The 25706-nt window shown below is 41.9% G+C and overlaps 1 long non-coding RNA gene across 1 annotated transcript in view; it reads right to left on the reverse strand.

Annotated features, from left to right (window-relative positions):
* Nucleotides 1-21234, reverse strand: part of LOC135232872 (uncharacterized) — a 75692-nt gene extending 54458 nt beyond the window's left edge. The window contains exons 1-2 of the long non-coding RNA XR_010323491.1: nucleotides 20963-21234; nucleotides 14984-15094 (exon numbers count right to left, since the gene is read on the reverse strand). This is a non-coding gene — a long non-coding RNA (uncharacterized LOC135232872). The remainder of the gene's footprint in view (nucleotides 1-14983; nucleotides 15095-20962) is intronic.
* Between the last annotated feature and the right edge of the window lie 4472 nt (nucleotides 21235-25706).

A 25706-nucleotide genomic window follows, 5' to 3' on the forward strand; every position in this document is an offset into this window, starting at 1 on the left:
GTTAGGAGCCCTAATACAAGGCATAAACAGAATACAAAACATTACCAAAAATGACGAAGAGAAACCCGATAACTGGGAGCTCCTAAAAATCAAACACCTATGCTCATCTAAAGACTTCTCCAAAAGAGTAAAAAGACCACCTACAGATTGGGAAAGAATTTTCAGCTATGACATCTCCGACCAGCGCATGATCTCTAAAATCTATATGATTCTGTTAAAACTCAACCACAAAAAGACAAACAACCCAATCAAGAAGTGGGCAAAGGATATGAAGACGCACTTCACCAAAGAAGATATTCCGGCAGCTAACAGATACATGAGAAAATGCTCTCGATCATTAGCCATTAGAGAAACGCAAATTAAAACTACAATGAGATTCCATCTCACTCCGACAAGGCTGGCATTAATCCAAAAAACACAAAAGAATAAATGTTGGAGAGGCTGCGGAGAGATTGGAACTCTTATACACTGCTGGTGGGAATGTAAAATGGTAAATCACTTTGGAAATCTATCTGGCGTTTTCTTAAAAAGTTAGAAATAGAACTACCATACAACCCAGAAATCCCACTCCTCGGAATATACCCTAGAGAAATAACAGCCTTCACACAAACAGATATATGCATACCCATGTTTATTGCAGCTCTGTTTACAATAGCAAAAAGCTGGAAGCAACCAAGGTGTCCATCAACGGATGAATGGTTAAATAAATTATGTTATATTCACAGAATGGAATACTACGCATCGATAAAGAACAGTGACGAATCTGTGAAACAGTTCATAACATGGAGGAATCTGGAAGGCATTATGCTGAGTGAAATTAGTCAGAGGCAAAAGGACAAATATTGTATAAGACCACTATTATAAGATCTTGAGAAATAGTATAAACTGAGAAGAACACATACTTTTGTGGTTAGGAGCAGGGGAGGGAGGGAGGGAGGGAGGGAGGGTGGGAGAGGGTTTTTTACTGATTAGTTAGTAGATAAGAACTGCTTTAGGTGAAGGGAAGGACAATACTCAATACAGGGGGGGTCAGCTCAACTGGACTGGACCAAAAGCAAAGAAGTTTCCGGGATAAACTGAATGCTTCAAAGGTCAGCGGAGCAAGGGCGGGGGTTTGGGGACCATGGTTTAAGGGGACTTCTAAGTCAATTGGGAAAATAATTCTGTTATAAAAACATTGTGCATCCCACTTTGAAGTGTGGCGTCTGGGGTCTTAAATGCTAACAAGCGGCCATCTAAGATGCATCAATTGGTCTCAACCCACCTGGAGCAAAGGAGAATGAAGAACACCAAGGTCATAGGATAACTAAGAGCCCAAGAGACAGAAAGGGCCACATGAACCAGAGACCTACATCATCCTGAGACCAGAAGAACTAGCTGGTGCCCGGCCACAATTGATGACTGCCCTGACAGGGAGCACAGTAGAGAACCCCTGAGGGAGCAGGAGATCAGTGGGATTCAGACCCCAAATTCTCATAAAAAGACCATACTTAATGGTCTGACTGAGACTAGAGGAATCCCGGCGGTCACGGTCCCCAAACCTTCTGTTGGCCCAGGACAGGAACCATCCCCGAAGACAACTCATCGTACATGGAAGGGACTGGACAGTGGGTAGGAGAGAGATGCTGATGAAGAGTGAGCTATTTGTATCAGGTGGACACTTGAGACTGTGTTGGCATCTCCTGTCTGGAGGGGGGATGGGAGGATAGAGAGAGTTGGAACCTGGCAAAATTGTCACGAAAGGAGAGACTGGAAGGGCTGACTCATTAGGGGGAAAGCAAGTGGGAGTACGGAGTAAGGTGTATATAAACTTATACGTGACAGTTTGACTTGATTTGTAAACATTCACTTGAAGCTCAATAAAAGTTAATAAAAAAAAAAAAAAACCCACTCCCGTTGAGTTAATTCCGACTCATAGCGACCCTATAGGACAGAGTAGAACTGTCCCACAGAGTTTCGAAGGAACGCATGGTGGATTTGTCCTGCCAACCTCTTGGTTAGCAGCTGTAGCACGTAACCACTATGCCACCAGAGTTTCCAAACTACACTTATTTTCAATAAAAGACTTACAAATATTAAATAAAAGGATTTAGCAGTTCAAGAGAATTCACAAGTAGGTTTACGACAAAAAGCCAAATAAGTGGTAAGAAAAAAAAATTCAATGAATTCAAAGAAACCGTAAGAGTTGGTTAGTGTAATGAACAGGAAAAATTTCACAAAGAAGGTGGAAATTAAGTCTGGCTTTACCAAATCATAACGATCAGATGTCATACATGGCCCCTGACTGGATACTGGGGAATAAACCAGCTATGAAGGTATCCTCAGGACAACTGGAAATATGTGAATACAGACTGGGTATTAGATGATATTAGGGAACTATCAATTTTGTAAAAAGTAGTAGTTTCGTGGTTATACAGGAAAAAGTTGCTATTTTTACTAGATGCATAATACCTAATACTGAACTATTTAGGGGTAAAATGCCTTAATGTCTGTAATTGATTTAAAACTTCAGGGGAAAAAAAAGGGTCTGTCTTAGTTATCTAGTGCTGCTATAACAGAAATACCACACGTGGATAGCTTCAACAAAGAGAAATTTATTCTCACACAGTCTAGTTGGCTAGAAGTCCAAATTCAGGACATCAGCTCCACAGGAAGGCTTCCTGTGTGGGCTCTAGAGGAAGGTCCTTGTCATCAATCTTACCCTGGATTAGGAACTTCTCCATGTAGGAACCCCAGGTCCAAAGGACGTGCTGTGCTCCCGGCACCGCTTTCTTGGTGGTATGTAGTCCCCACTCTCTGCTTGCTTCCCTTTCCTTTTATGGCTTGTAAGATAAAAGGCGGTGCAGGCAACACTCCAGGGAAACTCCCTTTACACTGTATCAGGGGTGTGACCTGAGCAAGGGTGTTACATCCCACCCTAATCATCTTTAACATAAAATTACAATCACAAGATGGAGGACCACCACACAATACTGGGAATCATAGCCTAACCAAGTTGACACATATTGGAGGGGGGGCACAATTCAATTCATGACAGGGGCAAATATGACAAATGTTTAAAAGTATTCAACCATTCAACCTAAGGGGTGGGTAAAATGATGAATGTTCATTATAGCATTCTACTTTTCTGTGTATCTGAAACTTTTCATAAAAACAACAAAAAGGTCTCAAAGGATAGGCCGGATCCACTCATATAAGCCAAGCGAGCTCCTCATTCCAAGTGGATGAATCACCATAAGCAAAGCTACAGTGACAACATTTTTAAACAGTCGGGAGAGAACCTCTGAGTAATGTTGAGACTTCTTTTTGGTTGACGTTTAGAATCTCCCCTTCTTCCCCATTCCCTCTGCTGACATTCTGTGCTGCCTGGTCCCCATCACCTAGACTCCTGAGGAGAACTTTCTTCCTGTACTGCTCTCCTAAAGCGACCTTATAATATTATTATCCCCAAGTTCAGGAAATTAAAATGGTTCTCCACAGACTACATGATCAAGCTCACAAGTCCAGTCAAAAAACATCCCTCCGAAGTACTTCCTTTTGTTGCTTATATCATAAACATCTATCATGATACCTATACACAGTACAGCACTGGGTGCTTTCACACACATTGTCTCACCTGAAACTCTTATTGTTCTTTTTTATGCTATTTGTAAAAGGTATTTTTAATCTCATTTTTCAAATTATTCATTGTTAGTAAATAGAAAATCAATAGACTTTTTAGTATTGACTTTTTATTCTATAACTCTGCTTAATACACTTACTAGTTCTAGTTTTTTTCCCCACAGAATTTCTATGTGCACAATTATGTCATCTGAGGAGGATAACAGTTTCACTTCTTCCTTTCCAGTCTTTATGCTTTTATTTCTTATTTTTGCTTTATTGCACTGAGGATAACGTCCAATGCAATTCTAGACAGAAAACATTCTTACCTTCCACCTGATCTTAGGGGATAAACATTCAGCGTATACCAGTATGATGCTATTGGTTTTTCATGGATGCCCTTTACTGAGAAGATTCCCTTCTGTTCCTAGTTTGCCAAGAGTTTTCATCAGGAATGGATGTTGAATATTGTCAAATGATTTTTCAGCACCTATTAATTTTTTGGTAAAGTAGAAGGTTAGCAAAACAAAAGAGGGTGATCCTCAACGAGATGGGCTGCCACAACAGCTGCAGCAATGGGATCAGACATAGCAACGAGTGTGACGATGGCTCAGGACCAGGCAGTGCTTCGTTTTATTGTACCTAAGAACGCTATGCGGTGGAGCTGACTTGAGGACACCGGAAAACATTGATTTTTTCCTTTATTATGTTAATGCAGTAAGTTACACTGACTGATTTTCAAACATTACATCAAACTTGCATCTTTGAGGCAAAGCCCGTGTGGTCAGGATATGTTATCCTTTTTATAGGTTGCCAGATTTGATTTGCTAATGTTTTATTACTATAGATTTTTTACATCTGTTTTTATAAGGGAGCCCTAGTGGCACAGTGGTTAAGTGCTTGGCTGCTAATCCAAAGCTGGGCGGTTCGAATCCACCAGCCATTCCTTGGAAACCCTATGGGGCAGTTCTACTCTGTTCTGTAGGGTCGCTATGAGTCGGAATCAACTGGACGGCAAAGGTTTTGTTTTGTTTTCATAAGGGATATTGGTCTTTAATTTTATTTTGTCAGGTTCAGTATGAAAGTTACAGTGGACTCCAAAACCAAACTGGAAAGTATTCCCTATGCATCTACTTTCTGGCAGTTTGTATAAAACCAGTATTATTTCTTCCTTAAAAGTTTCATAGAATTCACCAGTGATGCCATCTTAATCTGGAATTTTCTTTATGGGAAGATTTTTAAATACAAATTCAATCTACTTAATAGATAATGGAATATTCATTCAGGATATTCAGATTTTCCATTTTTTGTTCTGTCAGTTTTGTTTAGATTATTATTTTTCAAGGAATTTACCAATTTCATCTAAGCTCTCATACGGTTTTAACGTTGCTCATAACATCCCTTTATTCCATTGATCTATGGTGATGTCCCTGTCATTACCGATGTTGGTTATTTATGTTTTCTATCTTTTTTTCTTGATCTATTTTATTAATCTTTTCAAATAATCAGCTTTTGAATTTGTTGATTTTCTCTATGGGCTGTCTGTTGGCTATTTCATTGTTTCCTGCCTGTATTACTTTTTTTTTTCTATTTGCTTCAGGTTTACTTTGTTCTACTTTTTCTATATTTTTAAGATGGAAACTTAGGTGACTGTTTTTACATCTTTCTTCTTTTCTAATATATCATTTAAAGCTATAAATTTTCCTCTAGCAATACTTTGGTAGCATTGCACAAATTTCGATATGTTGTACTTCCATAACCATCCACTACGTGTGGCCAGACACATGAAAAGATGTTCAATGTCATTAGTCACCAGAGAAACACAAATCAAAACCACAATGAGATACCATTTCACTCCCACTAGGATGGCTAAGATAACAAACAAACAAACAAAAAAACCAGAAATAACAAGTATTGGAAAAGATGTGGAGAAATTGGAACCCTCATCCACTGCTGGCAGGAATGCAAAATGATACACAGCTGTTGTGGTAAGCAGTCTGGTGGCTCCTCAAAAAACTAGACATAGAGCTGCCATATGACCCAGCAATTCCACTGGTAGGTATATACCCTAGGGATCTAACAGAAGTGACATGAACAGACATATGCACACCTATGTTCATCACGGCACTACTCACAACAGAAAAAAGATGGAAACAGCTTAAGCGCCCATCAATGGATGAATGGATAAGTAAAATGTGGTACATATGTGCAATGGACAAAATGAAGAACACGACATCAGGATTGGAGACTCATTAACAACCTGCGATATGCAGATGATACAACCTTGCTTACTGATGAAGAGCAAAAACCACAGCCTTCAGTATGAATTACACCTCAACTTAAAGAAAACAAAAAATCTCACAACTGAACCAATAAGCAACATCACGATAAATGGAGAAAAGATTGAAGTTGTCAAGGATTTTATTTTACTTGGATCCACAATCAACACCCATGGAAGTGGCAGTCAAGAAATCAAACGACACACTGCAATGGGCAAATCTGCTCCAAAAGATCTTTTTAAAGCGTTAAAAAGCAAAGCTTTCACTTTAAGGACTTATGGTGCACCTGACCCAAGTCATGGTGTCTTCAGTCACCTCATATGCATATGAAAGCTGGACAATGAATAAGGAAGACTGAAGAAGAATTGATGCCTTTGAATTACTCCGTCGGCAAAAAATACTGGATATACACCACAGACTGCCAGAAGAATAAACAAATCTGTCTTGGAGTAAGTACAGCCAGAATGCTCATTAGAAGTGAGGATGGTGAGACTTCATCTCATACACTTTGGACATGTTATCAGGAGGGACAGTCTCTGGAGAAGGACATCATGCCTGGTAAAATGGAGGGTCAACGAGAAAGAGGAAGACCCTCAATGAGATGAATTGACACAGTGGCTACAACAACGGGCTCAAGCATAACAATGAAACGAGGATGGCGCAGGACCGGGCAGCGTTTTGTTCTGTTGTACATACTGTTGCTATGAGTTGGAACCAACTCGATGGCACCTAACAACAACATACAAGGGAGTACTACTCAGCAATAAAGAAGAATAAGTTCCCAATACATCTTGGAACATTGTTGAACCCGGAGGACATTGTGTTGAGTGAAATGACACAATCGCAAAAAGACAAATACTATATGTTCTCACTTTTATGAAATGACATGAACAGGCAAATGTACAGAAACTAATGTTCATTCGTGGTGACCAGGGATGAGGAGGGGCAGAGGAGGATTCACTCCCTAGATAGTAAAAAAGATAGTAGGCACTTGTTATTTTTGGTGACGTGAAAGGTAACACTGAACAAGTGTGAAGCATGCACAGCCTGACGAAGGTAAATGATGTTACTAAAAGGTACACAAGAAAAAAGGACCTTTTGGTAATTCCTAAGACATATATAATTTTGAAACAACAGCAACAACAATCAAAAATATACATGCAAGTATGTATGTACACACATATTTATATAGGGATGTGTATGTGAGAATATATGTGCGTACATATAATCCATTGGTGTTGAATAGATTGACTCATAGTGAACCTACAGGACAGAGAGGAACTGCTCCATAGGGTTTCCAAGGAACAGCTGGTGGATTTGAACTGCAGCCTTTTGGTTAGCAGCAGCAGAGCTCTTAATCACTGTGCCACCAGGGCTCCACAGGTATGCATGTATGTGACTGAATGCACATATATGCATATCTATAATAAAACACATAGAGGGAATAGTTGCAGATACTTCTTAGACATAACCAAACACCTCACAGGATTGGTTTCTTGGGTTTGAATTATTAGGACCATAGTCTCATGGGACATCTCAGTCAAGGCATAATATATTTTGTAAACTTTATGTTGTACATCCTAGCTTGGTGAGTAGCGTCTGGGGTCTTAAAAGCTTGCAAACTGCCATCTATGATAAAACGAATGGTCTCTACTCATCCAGAACAAAAGAAAGAAGGAAACCAAAGGCTCAAAGAAGAAACTAGTCTACAGAACTAACAGTCTACACGAACCACGGCCTCATCTACCCTGAAACCAAAAGAACTAGATAGTGCCTGGCTAACATTACCGACCATTCTGATCAGGGCCACAATAGATGGGACCTAACAGAATGGAAGAAAAAGGTGGAACAGAACCTCAAATTCCTAAAAAACAAAACAAAAACCAGACTTTCAGGACTGGTCGAGACTAGAGGACTACTGTTTTGAGATACTCTTTAAACCTTAAACTGAAGGATATGTTTTAGCTGAATAATAAACAGGCTCATAAAATAAAGAATATCATCCATGAGTAATGTGCTGTTTAAAAAAAAAAAAAAATCATCTTTATGAGACCAAATGGTCAACAATTACTTTAAAACAAAGATAAGAATGCAAGGGGGCAGGGAAACTAGATTAATGGAAGTGGAAAAACCACAACTGAAATATTGAAAATGTTCATGAATTGTGAAGAACATAGCCAATGTCATTGAACAATATGTGTAGAAATTTTTGAATCAGAACCTAAACTGCTGTGTAAAGCCTTCAGCAAAAACAAAATATTACATTAAAAAAAAAAGTATTTCCTAATTTCCCTTGTGATTTCTTCTTTGAAACAAGAATTATTTAGAAGTACACTGCTTAATTTTCTACCATTTGGAGATTTTCTAGATATCATGGGTTTCTAATTTAACAGCATGGTGGTCAGATAACATACTGTATGAATCCGATCCTCTTAAATGTATTGAAACTTGTTTTAGGGTAGTGGCATAGTGTTTAAGGGCTACGGTTGCTAACCAAAAGATCAGCAGTTTGAATCCACCAGCTGCTCCTTGGAAACTCTATAGAGCAGTTCTCCTCTGTCCTATAGGGTCACTCTGAATTGGAATCGACTTTGTAGCAATGGTATAAGGTACCTAAGGAGCCCTGGTGGCACAGTGGTTAAGCACTTGGCTGATATCTGAAAGGTCAGAGGTTCGAACCCACCAGCCACTCTAAAGAGGTGACAGTCTGCTTCCATAAGATTACAGCCTTGAAATCCCTATGAGGCAGTTATAAGTTATACCTCGTCCTAGGGTTGCTATGAGTTGAAATTGACTCAATTGCAATGGGTACCTAAAGTCCTTAGGTGGCGCAAATGGTTTGTTCCTACTACTAACTTAAAAGTTGGTGGTTCAAACCCACACAGTAGCACCACAGAAGAAAGGCCTGGCAATCTGCTTCCAAAAAGATTACAGCCAAGAAAACCCTATAGAACAGTTCTACCGTAATACACGGGATCACCATGAGTCAGAATTGACTCAACGATAACGGATCATAGTTTGATGAATGCTGCAGGTATACTTGTAAAGAATGTGATTCTGCAATGGTTAACTGTATTATTTCCATAAATGGCAATTAGGTTAAGTTGGTGGATAATGCTGTTCAAGTCTTTTATATACTGATTTGTCTACACGTTCTATCAATTAATAAGAAAGAGGTGCTACTGTCTCTTTTTCTTTGGCTTTCTGCAATTTGAATATGATATGCCTGGGTGTAGATTTTTTAGTACATATCTTACTAGGTGTTCTCTGGGCTTCCTGGATCTGTAATTTGGTGTGTCAACAATTTTGGAAAATTTTCAGCCATTATTGCTTCAAATATTTCTTCTGTTCCTTTCTCTTTCTTCTCCTCCTAGTATTCACATTATGCATATGTTACAGGTTTTGTAGTTACCCCACAGTTCTTGGATATTCTACTTTTTTTTCTCCAATTTTTTTTCTCTCTCTGCTTTTCAGTTTGAGAAGTTTCTACCGAAATACCTTCAAATTCAACAATTTTTCTCTCAGCTATGATTAATCTACTAATAATCCCATCAAATGCATTATTCATTTCTGTTGAGATGTTTTAGATTTCTCACATTTCCTTACAGTTCCCAATTTATTTGCTTAGGCTACTCATCTGTTCTGCATGTTGTCTACTTTTTCTATTAGACCCCTTAACATATTAATCATAAACCAAAAACCAGACCCGCTGCCATCAGGTCAATTCTGACTCATAGCCACCCTACAGGACAAAGCAGACCCGCCCTATAGAGTTTCCAAGGAGCACTTGGAGGATTCAAACAGCTGATCTTTTCGTTAGCGGCCGTAGTTCTTGACCACTATGCCACCAGGATTTCCACATTGATCATATTTATTTTAAATCCTCAGTCTGGTAATTCTATCATCTCTGCCATTATCTGAGTCTAGTTGTGGTATCTGCCCTTTCTCTTCAGATTGTGCTTTTTGCTCTTTAGTATGCCTTGAGATTTTCTGTTGAAAGCCAGGATGATGTATCAGGTAAAAGGAACTGGTATTCTTTCAGATGTAAAGTTCTGTTAAAAGTTCATGTGGAGGTACGGTGTGGGGGGAGGGAATCCTTGTATGAAATAGAAGTCATAGTATGCCACTCTACTACTTAAACCCTGCCTTTTCCCTCAAAGGAAAAGTCAAAGTCCTTTAAGTGGCTTACAATTCCTACATGATCTGGCTTCCATTACAACTCTGGTGATACCTCCCACCGTGTTCCCCCCTTGCTCCATTCCAGCCACACTGGTTTCCTTACTGTTTCTCCAACACATCAGGCATGTTCTTATGTCAGGACCTTTGTACTTGTGCCCTCTCCTGAAATGGTTTTCCTTCAGGCATTCTCATGGCTTGTGCTCTACTCAAATGTCACCTTATCAGAGACACATTCCCTTCCACCCTACATTAAAAACAATCTTTCCTTCCCTCATCTCCTTTCTCACCCTGTCCTCAAATTCCCTTTCCCTCTTACTCAGCTTTATTTTTTATTCTCCAAAGCACGTTTTACCGTCTTACTAGTCTATTATCTGTCTTCCTGACAACAGAATGTATGTCCCATTAGGGCAGAGGCTTGCCTGTTTCATTCACTGCTGGATACCCATTGCCTAGAACAGTGCCTGGTACATAGTAGCATGCAATAAACATTTGTTGGGTAGAATATCAAAGAACAGACAAATCAATGGAAACACGCAATTATTGGGCAGTACTGACAACTGGAAAACCTGGGTTTGAGCCCCGATTCTGACTCCACAACAACTTTCCCAATGATGTCCCCATTCTTTCTCCCTAGACCTCCCTGTTCCAGCCCCATCTCTTTCCTAGCCTTTCCAGCATTCCATCCAGTGCTGGAAGTGGCAGTGGCTGAAGCAGACACTCCACAGGGTAGAGTAGGGCACAAAGTGAGAGCGCAGGGGCAGGGAAGGCAGCTGTGAAAGCACAGCCATATCCACGTCTCAGCTTTGGTTGCCTGCACTGAAAGAGAGCCAAGTAAATCCAGTAGGACGTCACCAGACACCACAATAATCGGGAATTTGTCATCAAATAAGGAAGGCTTCCCTGAAACTACGTGATCTTGGGAAATTGGTGTAATTAAACTGGGTCTGTTAAACGGGTATAATAATACCAGTCACATGCCAATTTTGGAGGGATTAAATAAACGTGAAGAGGTAAGTACAGAAATGGGCAGAGAAAGAGGGCTCTACGAAAGAGAGCTATTGTTACCCTTATCAAAAATTACCACTACCACCCCAGTACAGACAAAAGGAACTCCAATATTTTCAAGAGTGGGAAAACTAATATACAAAGAAACTTCTTTTTTTAATGATCTAGTAATACAGGTCTCATCATCTAAGTCTTCTTAATTACACCATGTGATGCGAAAAGACCCAAACTGTGCATAAACCTTAGGTGAAGAAAATCATCTTAATCTGAAAAACCACAATTAAATATTTTATTGTAAAGTTTTCCCACATCTTGTTCTTCCCAATACCTCTGAGAAGTCCCAACCATAGACAAAAACAGAGAAAAGAGCAAAACAGGAGGAAAGTTCCAATGAATTAATGTGGGAAAACTGTATGCTATGATGTTACTTTATATTTAAATATACATATCTGACTTACAAACTAAAGTATTATATAAAAAAAAGTATTATACACTACTAAAAACTTGATGACAAGTAATATGTAGTTTAACATACATTGTGACCCATATGAATTAAAATTTAAACAATTATTTGATGCCTTTTTGTAGCAGTTTTAGAATATACAACTAAAATAAATGTAAACAATTATTAGAAAAAAATCTCTGAAAATAAAATTTTATTTTTTAAATCACTGCTTCATACCCCAAATCTAAATGGCTTGATATAAAGCACTGGTCTTTGTGGTTCACAAAAAGCAGGTGTCAATTCCTGAACACAACTGAAGTGACAGGAGAAACTCCCAATGCTATTATACCCCGAGTATGAGCCCTGATCTAATAATCTGTCTTCATTAATTCCTTTTCATTTCATCTCTGCAAAAGAGGGGCGGGAGAAGGCGAGAGAGGGCTAGGTATGCCTACTCTGTTCTGTAGCATCTAGCTCAGTCCCAGGAACAACAAAATACACATATTCATAAGAGCCCCAAAAACATTAAAGTCCAAATAAGGAGGAAAACTAATTTCCATATATATATACACACACACACATACACACTCAGAGCCTCTGGGTGGCACAATGAGTTAGGTGCTCAGCTACTAACTGAAAGGTTGGCAGGTTAAATCCACCCAGAGGTGCCTTGGAAGAAAGCCCTGGCAATCTACCTCCACATGGTCACAGCTATTGAAAACCCTATGGAGGGCAGTCCTACTCTGAAAACTCATGGGGTTGTCAAGAGTGGAAATCTACTCAATGGCAGCTGGATTGGTAATGCATATATAGCGTATATGTTGGAAAAATTAGTTTCTGAACATATATATGACATATAGAATACAGTGTACATTACTGTTATGTACCCAAACCTACTGCCGTCCAGTTGATCCCAACTCATAGGGACCCCACAGGACAGAGCAGAACTGCCCTATAGGGTTTCCAAGGCTGTAAACATTCACTGAAGCAGACCGCCACATCTGCCTCCTGAGGACAGGCTCGGGGGCTCGAAGCGCCAGCCCTTCAGCCAAGGCTGTAAACATTCACTGAAGCAGACCGCCACATCTGCCTCCTGAGGACAGGCTCGGGGGCTCGAAGCGCCAGCCCTTCAGCCAAGGCTGTAAACATTCACTGAAGCAGACCGCCACATCTGCCTCCTGCCCACAGGCTCGGGGGCTCGAAGCGCCAGCCCTTCAGCCAAGGCTGTAAACATTCACTGAAGCAGACCGCCACATCTGCCTCCTGCCCACAGGCTCGGGGGCTCGAAGCGCCAGCCCTTCAGCCAAGGCTGTAAACATTCACTGAAACAGACCGCCACATCTGCCTCCTGCCCACAGGCTCGGGGGCTCGAAGCGCCAGCCCTTCAGCCAAGGCTGTAAACATTCACTGAAGCAGACCGCCACATCTGCCTCCTGCCCACAGGCTCGGGGGCTCGAAGCGCCAGCCCTTCAGCCAAGGCTGTAAACATTCACTGAAGCAGACCGCCACATCTGCCTCCTGCCCACAGGCTCGGGGGCTCGAAGCGCCAGCCCTTCAGCCAAGGCTGTAAACATTCACTGAAGCAGACCGCCACATCTGCCTCCTGCCCACAGGCTCGGGGGCTCGAAGCGCCAGCCCTTCAGCCAAGGCTGTAAACATTCACTGAAGCAGACCGCCACATCTGCCTCCTGCCCACAGGCTCGGGGGCTCGAAGCGCCAGCCCTTCAGCCAAGGCTGTAAACATTCACTGAAGCAGACCGCCACATCTGCCTCCTGCCCACAGGCTCGGGGGCTCGAAGCGCCAGCCCTTCAGCCAAGGCTGTAAACATTCACTGAAGCAGACCGCCACATCTGCCTCCTGAGGACAGGCTCAGGGGCTCGAAGCGCCAGCCCTTCAGCCAAGGCTGTAAACATTCACTGAAGCAGACCGCCACATCTGCCTCCTGAGGACAGGCTCGGGGGCTCGAAGCGCCAGCCCTTCAGCCAAGGCTGTAAACATTCACTGAAGCAGACCGCCACATCTGCCTCCTGCCCACAGGCTCGGGGGCTCGAAGCGCCAGCCCTTCAGCCAAGGCTGTAAACATTCACTGAAGCAGACCGCCACATCTGCCTCCTGCCCACAGGCTCGGGGGCTCGAAGCGCCAGCCCTTCAGCCAAGGCTGTAAACATTCACTGAAGCAGACCGCCACATCTGCCTCCTGCCCACAGGCTCGGGGGCTCGAAGCGCCAGCCTTTCAGTTAGCAGCCCAGTGCTTTAACCACTGAGCCACCAGGGCTCCCTACTGTCATGCACAGTGATTACATAAATTCTGAAACAAACTGCCTGGGTTTAAATCCTAGCTCAATTTATCAGCTGGGTGATCGGAGTAAGTTACTTTACATCTCTGACCCTCAGTTTCCTCATCTCTAAAATGGATCTTAATTATAAGGTTGCTCTGCAGATTTAATAAAACACACAAGACACTTAGAAAAAGGCCTTACACATAGAATGTACACAATAAACGCTAGCTTTCACTATTATAAAGGCAATACAAACAAATGGCTTAATTGAAGAAATTTCCATTGAGAAATAGTTAAGTAGAGTTCCAAAATTCACGTGCAAAGTTATTTGCATCAACTGTTAAAGTTGTATGTTTAGATTCAAGCGATCACTGAGGTTATGTTATGATCTCCAATAGAGTTCTGGGGGGTATACATGTGGCCTCTGCGTGCCCTTCTCCTATACCATCCACCATATCTCCCTTGGAGCCTAGGCATCATCTTATCAAGTAAAATAGTTCCCTGAGTTAACTGTTTAGCCCTTAAAGACACACCAAAAGCAACCACTAGCACAAAAGTACAGTAAAATGTTCTTATTTCAGAATAGCAAAACCTATTTCTAACATAATGGTGAATTAGGGAGGATTCAAGAGGAGCCCTGGTGGCACAGTGGTTAAGAGCTCAGCCGCTAACCAAAAGGTCAGCAGTTCGAATCCACCAACCACTCCTTGGAAACCCTATGGGGTAGTTCTACTCTGTCCTAAAGGGTCACTATGAGTTGGAATCGACGAGACGGCAACGGGTTTGGTTTGGTGGGTCAACATGGAAGGGGTGGATGAAAGAGAATAAAAGGAAAATGGACAACAGAAGAATTCAGAGAACCGTGAAAATTTAACTCATAGTCTTTCTACCTCCTCACTATAATTTTAAGGACTTTTCCCATATACAGCATGTGTAAGTAAATCACTGCAATATTTAAAACACTAAGATTTTTGTAAAATCTGAAAACTCTTGGTAGCCGCATTAATTTGTCCCTTAAAAACAACTCAGAATTAAAAAGCATACAAAAAATAAATTAATAAAGGCACTGCTGTCATTTGCAAGTGATGTTCTTTTCCTACTACCCACAACCCACACACTTGGGAGTTAATTTTCCAGGGTCAGTGTTCACAGACCATCTGCTTTCTCTTACCAACACCCCAGCACCCTTACTTACTTAGAAAAGGCAGGGCCAGCCAGTGCTCCGAACATCAAGTTTTCTCTCCAAAAGGCCAGCTGGCACTTGGGAGCACTCCACATTCTCAGCTACCAGCACTTCTACTGACCCCTGCAGATGAGGAACATGTCTCCACTGAATGACTCATTTAAAAAAATTACTCATTGTAAAACTGTTTCTTAAAACCAGGCATTTCCCTATTACCCACCCACCCCTTTCTCCCCACCCCCGCTGCTCCCCCCCACACACACCCTCAAATACTCCATACCAAGGGTGTGCCCCAGGCAGGGGTCTGGCTCCACTCTTCTTTTACACTCTTTGGAGGCCTCTGGAGAAACCATACCTTTGATTGGCAATTCCCTAAACCCTGTCTACTCAAGCTGGCACCTATTCAAAAAGGCAGGTGAGTCTTCAAGTCAGGTTTTTAAAATGAGTTTAATACACGTCAGGTGATATACCTACTCACCCTCAAGTTTCTTAAAGGTTTTTAATTTCTTAAGATGTTTACAATGTCTTAACTATGGGTTAATTAAATCCCTTAGTGAGGATGGGGCACTGGGGAAAATCCTCCAGCTTAATGCTGCCCATTTTCATAAAGAGGTGGAAATCTCCAAAATGACACTTTTGAATTTCTACAGGCTAAAAAGCCTGTCTGATGAATTTTAAAGAAATGCATATTACGTATTATATGACCTTCACGATTGCATAGAAAAAAGACTAGAAGCATACAGACTGGCACAGAGTGTAAACATGAATGCATATATTCAAATATAGTCATATATGTATTTATTTTTTAAACCACACCCTCCCTGGGTGGCTTCTCAGGCTGGCCAGGGCCAAATGGTCAGCTTCACGCCATCAGGGTGCCCACTGGGTGTGGGCCCCCGGCTGTGACTCAGACATCCAACAGCATAGACTCCTGTGTTGCTGTTGCCCCAGGGCAGGTGGACGCTCCAGGTGCCCCTAGGCGCCGCCAGCCCTCTCCCGAAGCTCCACAGGCCGCTCCCCTGCTCCCTGCTCCCGGGGACCCTGGCACCGCCCACCAGGCCCTGAGGGGGGCAGCACCAGGACCTGCCCTGGCGGAGAAGGGCAAGACGGTCAGGCGGCCTGGGCTCCAGACTCACCACAGCCTTAGAGCCCTGAGTGCATCCACAGGCCCGAGTCATGTGGCACCAGCGACGCCCACTGACCTGGTGACACCAGCCAGGCACCCCGCCCTATCCCTAAGGTGGGCTCAGAGGCAGCCATTGGCGATTAGGGGCGGTACCCTCTGGGCCACCCCGGCCCTAACTCTTGGGCAGGGCTTCGTCCCTCTCCCTTTGGTCTGGACCATCCTCACCCTGCTCACCTTGAGGCTCCTCACCTGGCTGATGACTCAGCTGGGAAACTGCCCAGTTGGAAGCGATTTCAATGGATTTTCTTTATATAAAAAACAGACTACACAAGTATTCTTTTGGTTATTTTTGATATTTTGATAACTGAAGACAAGTTTTAAACTACCAATAATAGAAGAATTAAAAAAACCACGCTAAATCCCAGCACCTGAGGTAACCATGTCTCATACCCTAATCTGCTTTCAATGCAAATACATATTAGTCATACACATTATTTTATAATCTACTTTTTATAGGGTAGCTATGAGTCAGAATCACTTGAGGACAACAGGTTTGGCTTTTTTTGTTTGTTTTCGCATTAAAATTATCTTTGCCTATTTTTTTAATAATGAGTTCGATTGTTTTTCTTTTTAATTTTATTGTGTTTTAGGTGAAGTTTACAGCACAAATCAGTTTCTTATTCAAAAAATTTATACACAAATTGTTTTGTGACATGGGTTGCAATCCCTGCATTGTGTCAGCACTCTCCCCCTTTCCCTTTCCATCCTAGGTTCCCTGTGTCCATTCATCCAGGTTTCCTGTCCTTTCCTACCTTTTCCTCTTTGCTTTTGAGCAGGTATTGCCCATTTGGTCTCATACTTGAACTAAGGAGCACATTCCTCATGTGAGTTTTGAGCCCTGGTGGCATAGTAGTTAAGAGCTAACTAAAAGGTCTGCTACTCGAATTCACCAGCCGCTCCTTTAGAAATCCCATGGGGCAGTTCTACTCTGTTCTATAAGGATGAGTCGGAATCCACCGGATGGCAATGGGTTTGGTTTTTTGTTTTTTTTTTTAAAATCTTTGGCTGAAAGGTGGACTTTGGGATCAATTTATTAAATCAATTGGTACTTTGTTGGATTTTTCTCATATAGTTGAAGGGAACTTATATCTTCAAATCCAGCCCATTATGTTTAGGAAGAGAGAAGCTTCTCTACCTTAACCTCCCTGCCACTCCCATGCTTTTTCATTGATTTCCATGCCACGTTTAAGAAACATGCCTCTTCTCTTCTCACTGCCTAGGTTATCTCAGCCAATTCAGGGCTGTCAATTCCACCCGTGCTCTCTAGCATACCCTTATTTACATATTCCGCCCTGCTGTTCCTCCGCCAATGGCTGACTTCACATCTCCTCTTGAATGTCTACGTGACATCTCAAACTTACTGTGGTCCAAATAAAACTCTTGATCCAAGTTTCTTACTCACTTCCCAGTCTTCCTTATCTCAGCAAATGTTCTCACTATCCTCTAGGTCGTTCAGGACAAAAACCTAGGAAGCATCCTTGATTTCTCTCCTTTCTACACATCTTGCATCTAATCCATTAACACATATTCTGGACTCTTGGCTCTACCTTAAAATAAATCCTGAACATACCCACTTCTCACTACCTGCACCTTACAGCCACCACCATCTCTTAGTTAAAATTAGACTCCATGCCACTGATCATCCCTCTTACAGTCTACATAACAGCACCACTTCAGTGGCTTCTCAGAGCACTTAGCAAAAATGTGGAAATCCTTCCCATGGTCCTTCATGATGGGGGCCTTGCCCATCACACTAACTTCGTTTCCTAACAGTCTCCCCTAGTTCACTTATTTCCTGAGGTTCCTCAAACATGCCAAAACACCTGGGTTATTTAAGGCCCTCAGAAACAACTCTTTCCTTTATTGGCAATATTCTTCCTCCAGAACTTCACACAGCCCCATTCTCTTATTTGATACAGCTCAATTATCTCAAGTGTCCTATTCCCATAAGCCTTTACTGACCATTAATCTAAAACAGCTAACCCCACTGTCTTAGTCATCTAGTACTGCTATAACAGAAATACCAAACATGGCTTTAACAAAGAGAAATTTATTCTCTCACAGTCTAGTAGGTTACAACTCCAAATTCAGGGTGTCAGCTCCAGGGGAAGGCTTTCTCTCTTTGTCGGCTCTGGAGGAAGGTCCTTGTCCTCAATCTTCCCCTGATCGAGAAGCTTCTTAGGTGCAGGGGCCCTGGGTCCAAAGGACGTGCTCTACTCCCGGGGCTGCTTTCTTGCTGGTATGACATATCAGGAAAGAGAAGTGCCAAATAATGTTCTCAGGACCCTCCACCTTATGCTACTCCTCTCCCTTCTAAGCAACCCAGAATACAGGCATAGGCACCAGACACAGAAGTATTATCTTTTGAGAAAATGACAAGCCTGAAGAGCATAGACTTTCTTAAAAACCCAAGGACTCCACACTACACGCGGCAAACTGACCCAAACCCTGCCTATAGAAATTCCATAAACTTCTTACCTCAACTATAGGTCAGCTACATTAAGCTCATCAGTAGTTCTGAATAAACCGTCATTGATCTCCACCAAGGACAGTTATTCGAAGTCATTGAAGTCCAAATGCAGAGCAAAATTGAAATTCCAAGTGCAACAAATGTTTTTCACGCCTTTGGTTCCAAGGCACTAAACACAAGGTTCTACCAAGTACTTCCACTCTGGTCTGTTGATGAAGTAACACAATCTGTGAAAGAGGCAGACGCTCAGACTTCAGTCCCACTGGAAAAGCTCTTCAGGTTCTGCTGTCACTCGAGTGATATCAGAATGAGATGAGACTGGAGTGGAGGCCAGTATTAAAGCTAGTTCATCAGTTAGAGGACTTGTCGATTGCTGAGAACTGTTATGTAAGTTCAGATTGCACTTGCTTCTTAAGTGTCTTGTGGCCCTAAACAGCCTTCCTTCATCAGAAGGTTCCCCTGAAAACTGCAGGAATAGCATTACAATCTACTTCTTTAAAAACTACTTAAGGTGTGAGTATTAAAATACTTGAATTGGCAGTTCTATGTATTTTTTTTTTTTAATGTACAGTTTACAAATATACTTTATACAGGAAATGGGAATATACTTCATGAGGATTTGGGTAAATCTTTATAGAACAAAGTAACTAAATGCCTGTCTTAGTCATCTAGTACTGCTATAACAGAAATACCACAAGTGGATGGTATTAACAAAGACCAATTTATCTTCTCACAGTCTAGTAGGTTACAACTCCAAATTCAGGGTGTTGGCTCCAGGGGAAGGCTTTTTCTGTCAGCTCTGGAGAAAGGTCTTTGTCTTCAATCTTCCCCTAGCTGAGGAGCTTCTCAGGCGCAGGGACCCTGTGTCCGAAGGATGCGCTCTGCTCCCTGTGCCGCTCTTGGTGGTATGAGGTCCCCAACTCTCTGGTTCTTCCCTTTCATCTCTTGAGAGATAAAAGGTGGTGCAGGCCACACCCCAGGGAAACTCCCTTTACACTGGATCAGGGAGGTGACCTGCGTAAGGGTGGTGTTACAATCCCACCCTAAACCTCTCAACATAAAATTACAATCACAAAATGGAGGACAACCACACAATACTGGGAATCACAGCCTAACCAAGTTGACACATATTTGGGGGGACACAATTCAATCCATGACAATGTCAAAGGGTAAAACATCAGGGACTGACAATTTCTATATACAAATCTACAAAAATTTTACCTAAGAAGAGAACTTAAAGATGTAACTAAATAGTGATTTCTCAATCTTGACCCTATTGGCATTTTGAGCCAGATAATTATTTGTTGTGGGGGATGTTCTGTGTATTATAGGATGCTTAGCTATGCCAGTAGCACCTCAACATCCTTCTCCCTCCAACTGTGACAATCAAAAACATCTCTAGACATTACAAAATATCCCCTGGGGAACAAAACTGCTCTTGACTGAGGACCACTGAACTAGCTATATCATCTCTTCCGTGAATGTTTTATCTGCTTAGTGTTAGAATGTTCCATTCATATTTTTCTATTTCCAGAAAGGGAATAGTCAGATAAATTACTTTCCTATCTGTTATTATTTTGTATGGATGTTTTATTTTTTAAAAAGTGGAAAGGCTTATAATCTTTGAAAAACAAAATTATCCTGTGTTTTGTGAAAGGTTAAAGGACAGAGAAAGGAATTTTCATTTGTAAAGGATTTTTCACAGGAGACCTTGTGAGGGCGATGAAAGGAAAGCCCCAGATGCTATCGGATGGAGGGCAGGCCTTACAGGTCAATCCTCTGAACTCAAAAAGACACAATTTCTGTTTTGGGGGGGCGGGGGGGGAGGGGAAGATCACGTCTTTGACTGGAGACCTCATAGACTGAATAACTTATCTTGCAGGGTACTGTATACAAAGCTATAAAGCAAGTCAGAGAAATGTTTCTTTTCCTTCCAGGAGTTTGGAGTCTTTAACATGGGCTAAGGTCAGGCTCATCTCATCTTTCTATTTCCCCCTTTTCTCCCTTGCTGAATATTAGTTTATGCATTGAAAGGCTATTCACCTGTATTAACTCTGGACAGCCTGCTCTGCTAAGGGGGTAACCTGAGATTACCTTGACCCTGGCAGGGTGTGGATTGCCAAGACAGGAGTAGGGGAAGGGCACTGCCATACATGTCAAAGCAACTATCAGAAGTGAAGTATCAGTCTTCATTGCTGACGATAGCCTTCTGCCCCCACACTTCACTAGAGTGGGTAACTGGGAGTCAGTTATTAGGGGCTTCTTGCATTTCTTAACTACTCTGTTACTGACCCCGGGGAAGAAAAAAAAAAATTCCTGGATATTAAGCACCTACCTTGCCACTGACAATCTCCAATCCAATGTCATCCACTTTGGTGTTGCTGATCCCCAGGAGGATGCTGTTCACTGAGGAGGTACAGAACTCCAGGTGACATTTAACTCTGACTGGACTTCGAAGCCTTCTTTGACTGAAAAACAAAAACACAGCACAGAGCAAGAGGTGAGCTCAGACTCGCAGGGAGGCTGTGAGCTGGACAGTTGTCTGCACATTTCTGCTCCTGACTGAGGCTCAGGAGACCTGGCTCTAACTCTTCCTCTGGATCTAGATCCATTACCACAAGCAAGTTGCTTCCATCCTCTGAGTCTCAGCTTCCACATCTGTTAATATGAAGTGATGCTTTTAAAAAACTGCCTGCCACATGCAATCCGACGGGATAAGCCAGAATAGAGAGAAGCAGGTGCATCCTTCCATTTATAGCCAGGCGGGCATGTGGCACCCTGCACAGGTCTGCATTTTAGGCTGTGCCAATCTTGAGTTCTGTGACAATGTTACTCAAAGTGTGATCTGTGGGCTGATGCAAGTTGGCAAACTGTTGCTAGTCTAAGACAAGATAAGCAGAAACAAGGGGGGAAGTACTTAGAAATGTATGTAACAATCTAACATTTCCCTGAAGTCCAAGCCCACGATCCATACACTTGTCTCATTAAACAGGGTATAGAGTAGTTTGGATGTGGTCAAATTGGCAGAGTGAGTGCCAGGTAGCCTAAGCTGTATAGCCTGAGAGGACCTTTTTACAATGTGTGGTATTTTAAGTTTTGTCAATATTGTATTATCTGTATGCCTTTATGATTCATTTAGCTTTTGCAATCATTTTTGATCGTTTTTACAATCATATATTACATATATAATTTCAGATTTTAAATTATATATGTTATATATATATTTATATACATATATTTTATAGCTACATGAATCCCTCCCAATAAAAAACTAAACCTACTGCCATCAAGTCGATTCTGACTCATAGTGACACTACAGGACAGAGTAGAACTGCCCCATAGGGTTTCCAATGCTGTAATCTTTGCAGGAGCAGACTACCACATCTTTCTCCCAGAGCGGAGCAGCTGGTGGATTCGAACTGCTGACCTTTTGGTTAGCAGCCGAGTGCTTAAACACTGCGCCACTGGGGCTCCTAAATGGTCAGCTATGTTAGGCAAGTTAATCTGTATAGCAAAGTGCTATTATTTACAGAAAAGTACTGACTAATGACACCATTAAGCCATCTACGTTTAAGTGATATTTACTCACCAAATTCAAAACAAAAATAATTCTTTAAGAACACTGAATTCTTTAATATAGAGTTCAAGAATATACGTTTCAGAAAATGTAAATATTCTAAAGCTTCTTGAGACTTTGTATAGAATTGTTCTTCAGGCTACTAAAACTTAAAAAAAAAGATCTTAATTGTTGAGAGATTAGCAAAAGATTGCATCAGAGATACATGCTTAGAAACACTGGGCTAACTGACAGGAAAAACAGGCCTTAAGTACTACTTTCCAATCTGATATGTTCAGGAACTAGCTAATGAGATACAAAACCAGCTAACTGAACAAATAAAGCCAGCTAAGTGTTTTTTATTTCAACTTGACAAATGCTCAGATACTGCTAAAATGACAATTTAGTTTTATGTAATTTGAACACGATGTGATAGAATTTTTTTCGAGCTTTACAGCTAACAAACACAACTAGCACTGAACTGAATAAAACCATGAAGGATTATACTGTCAACAAGCATGTTTTGAATAAATGTATATACTGACGATACAGCTGGAATGAGGGAAAAACATTTTGGAAGCGTTACCTAGATTGAGAGGCTTCCGATTCACACTCAGATTACAGTGGATGTAATTAGTGCACCATTTCCCTCACTGAGAAGGGGCTTGCTACGAAGTATGTCAGCTGAACTAAAAAGTATACTTAGTGACAAAGAAAAGCCTAATGTGTAAGTTTAACATTATTCCTTTTATAATGCAATAATACGGAAGTGAATCATAAACAACTGCTACTGCATGTGGAGTCTGGATTTTCATGGAATGGAAAAGTTGTGTCAAGAATTCTGAACTACAAATTCTCAGTCTTTCTACAAAATAAAAAAACTAGTTGGTCCCAACTTTGTAAAGTGTAAAGTGAACAATCTTAATATTTTAAATGATTCTTCTACTTCCATGCAAGGAAGCATGGCAACATAGTTTACAGAAGAGATATGCTCAAAAGGCAAAAACCAGAGTTAGAACATTTTTGTGACAGGTTTTTGACATGTTCCATTATTCAACAGTGACTACCAGTGAAGCAGGTGATGGTCTTCACGTTGCCAATCTGTGGAAAGTTATACGCATCTCATGAATTTCACAGAATGCTTTGAATTTTATTTTCCATTAATAGAAGGAAAGCCATGTCTGTCATCAAAAGGTAATTTTGATAGAAGGTAATTTAAATAAAACTACAACTTTACAGGATAAATTATTGGAACTGGCTATTGATTGAAAATGAACTTTGAAATTACAACATCATTGGTTTCAATCTGGGTCAAAGCTAAAAATAATTTAAATTCTTCTCCTAGGTATACACCCAAGAGAAAAGAAAGCGTATGTCCACATAAAAACCGGTACACAAATATTCACAGCAGTATTTATTATTCATAATACCCAACATGTGGAAACAACCCAAATTTCCAACCTTATGCTAAGTGAAAGACGCCAGATCAAAAGGCTACGTATTATATGATTCCATTTGTAGGCAATGTCCAGAATTGGCAAGTCTATGGAGGCAGAAAGTACATCAGTGGTTGGTTAGGGCTCCGGGGATTGGAATGAAATGAGGAGTGATCGTCAAGGGATGCAGGGTTTCTTTCTGGGGTGATAAAAATGTTCTAAAATTGATCGTGGCGATGGCAGCACAACAGTGAATACATTAAAAACCACCAAAGAAAAAAAAATTTTAACTTGCTGCTCTCCTCTTACATCTCCACCAACATACCTCTGAGACTAATTTCTCTGAGTTTTTAAAAACAAAAATATAGAAGCCATTTATATTATCCTATGCAAATAGTGTCATTAATCCAAATTATATAATTTATTAACAAGAAGTGAGCTCATTTGTGAAATGACAAATGTTTCAAGTATAATAGGGATTCTCTACATCACATATTTATATATACTTCCAGTGAATGTGTACTGATTTTAAAATTTTCTTTTCTTCCCTATGTAATATTTATTCTAATGAGTTATTAAAATGTAGTTTCATTGTATTGTCTTTAATAATAAAAATCTCAATTTGTATCATGTGTTTCTCATTTTTCTAGTAAATCATTTTTATTGTACTTTATAAAAATATCAGTCCACTTGGATAGGAAATTAAAAAATAAAACAAAAACTGGTCCTTGACCACAGATAGTTTACATGGTACCAGTGAAGAAGCAACTCTCCTCCACAGTGTTTTTATTCCGGTCAAGTTTTTACCTGCATTTTTGTTACCAGGCACCTTCTTGTTCCTTTGTGGCTACCTCTAGGAGTTTTTACATGTTGACAGGATTCTCCTATAGTTAGAATGCTTATTTAAGGCTCAAAAATTTAATCCATAATAATGAAAGGTCTGCTGGTGGAGTTGATAATTAGATCAGCAAATCTCACTGTTGAACTTAGAAGAAATATAGTTCAATATCTCACCCACATTAGGAGTTGATTCTATAACGCAGAGGATAACAAAAGAAACATTGGATTCAGGTTCTATGGTGCGGTGAATGTGCTCCGGAGTCCCCTGCCTGCATTCAAGTCTTCACTCTGCAACTACCTAGCTGTGGGTCTTTGGGCGAATGAGTTTCCCTGGGCCACGGTCTCTTCCTTTGTACAGTGAGAACAGTAATACCTACCACAAGTTGTTGGTGTGAGAATTGAGACTGCATATGCGAAGCCCCTTCACAGGGCTGGGCTGGGAGTAAATAAGTTAGCCCTTACTGTCATCGGCACTGTGCAAAGCATTTTCACAGAAAACTATCACCACTGTTGCTGAGGTAGCTGGGGCAGTAATATGCTTACCAACATTTTAGAAATGAGGACATTTCAGTTTAGAGAATTTAAATAACCAACCCAAAACCTTAGGCCAGAGCACTGTCTCTTCCAAAGCCATCCCTTTCCCTGTAAGGCCCAGCCTCCTGGGTAAATGGTCGCCCAGGCCCAGTGATGGGGACTTTACCAGCTTCAGTCCTCACGTGCAGTCCCCTGGGCCCAGCCATGCGCCCTGAGGCGAGAGAGCAGAAGCGGCAGGCGACATCTGCAAAGCCCCGTCGCCCCGCAGCTCCCGGCCCGCCGGGGCCTCGCCGCCCACCGCTCCTCGGCGCCCCGGCCCACGTGCGGCCCACTCCCGGGCGGCCCGCTCCTGGTCCCTCCCTCCTCCGTCGCGGCCGCCAAACCCCTCTCCGGAGAAGGAGGATTACCTTCTCCACGTCCCCGTTCGCTCAGACAGATCGCCACAGGATACCTCCCCGCGGCGCCGAGCAAGCACTCCGCCTGCCTCCAGGTGACCCACAGCATCCTTCGCCGCACTGACCTGGCCCTTCCGTTACGGGATAACGCTCACCTGGCACGGAGCGGCCGCGGCTTTCTGCTGGCACCGCGCGGCACACAGTCTTAACCCAACGACTCGCCCCACGTGCTAGACCGCCGCCAACAACCGCAACCGCCGCTGCCAACCGCCGCCGTGTCACCTAAGGCCAGCCCGGCCCCGCCCCCACCAGCCCCCT

The sequence above is a fragment of the Loxodonta africana genome, chromosome 11 (assembly GCF_030014295.1).
Source record: "Loxodonta africana isolate mLoxAfr1 chromosome 11, mLoxAfr1.hap2, whole genome shotgun sequence".
Lineage (NCBI taxonomy): Eukaryota > Metazoa > Chordata > Mammalia > Proboscidea > Elephantidae > Loxodonta > Loxodonta africana.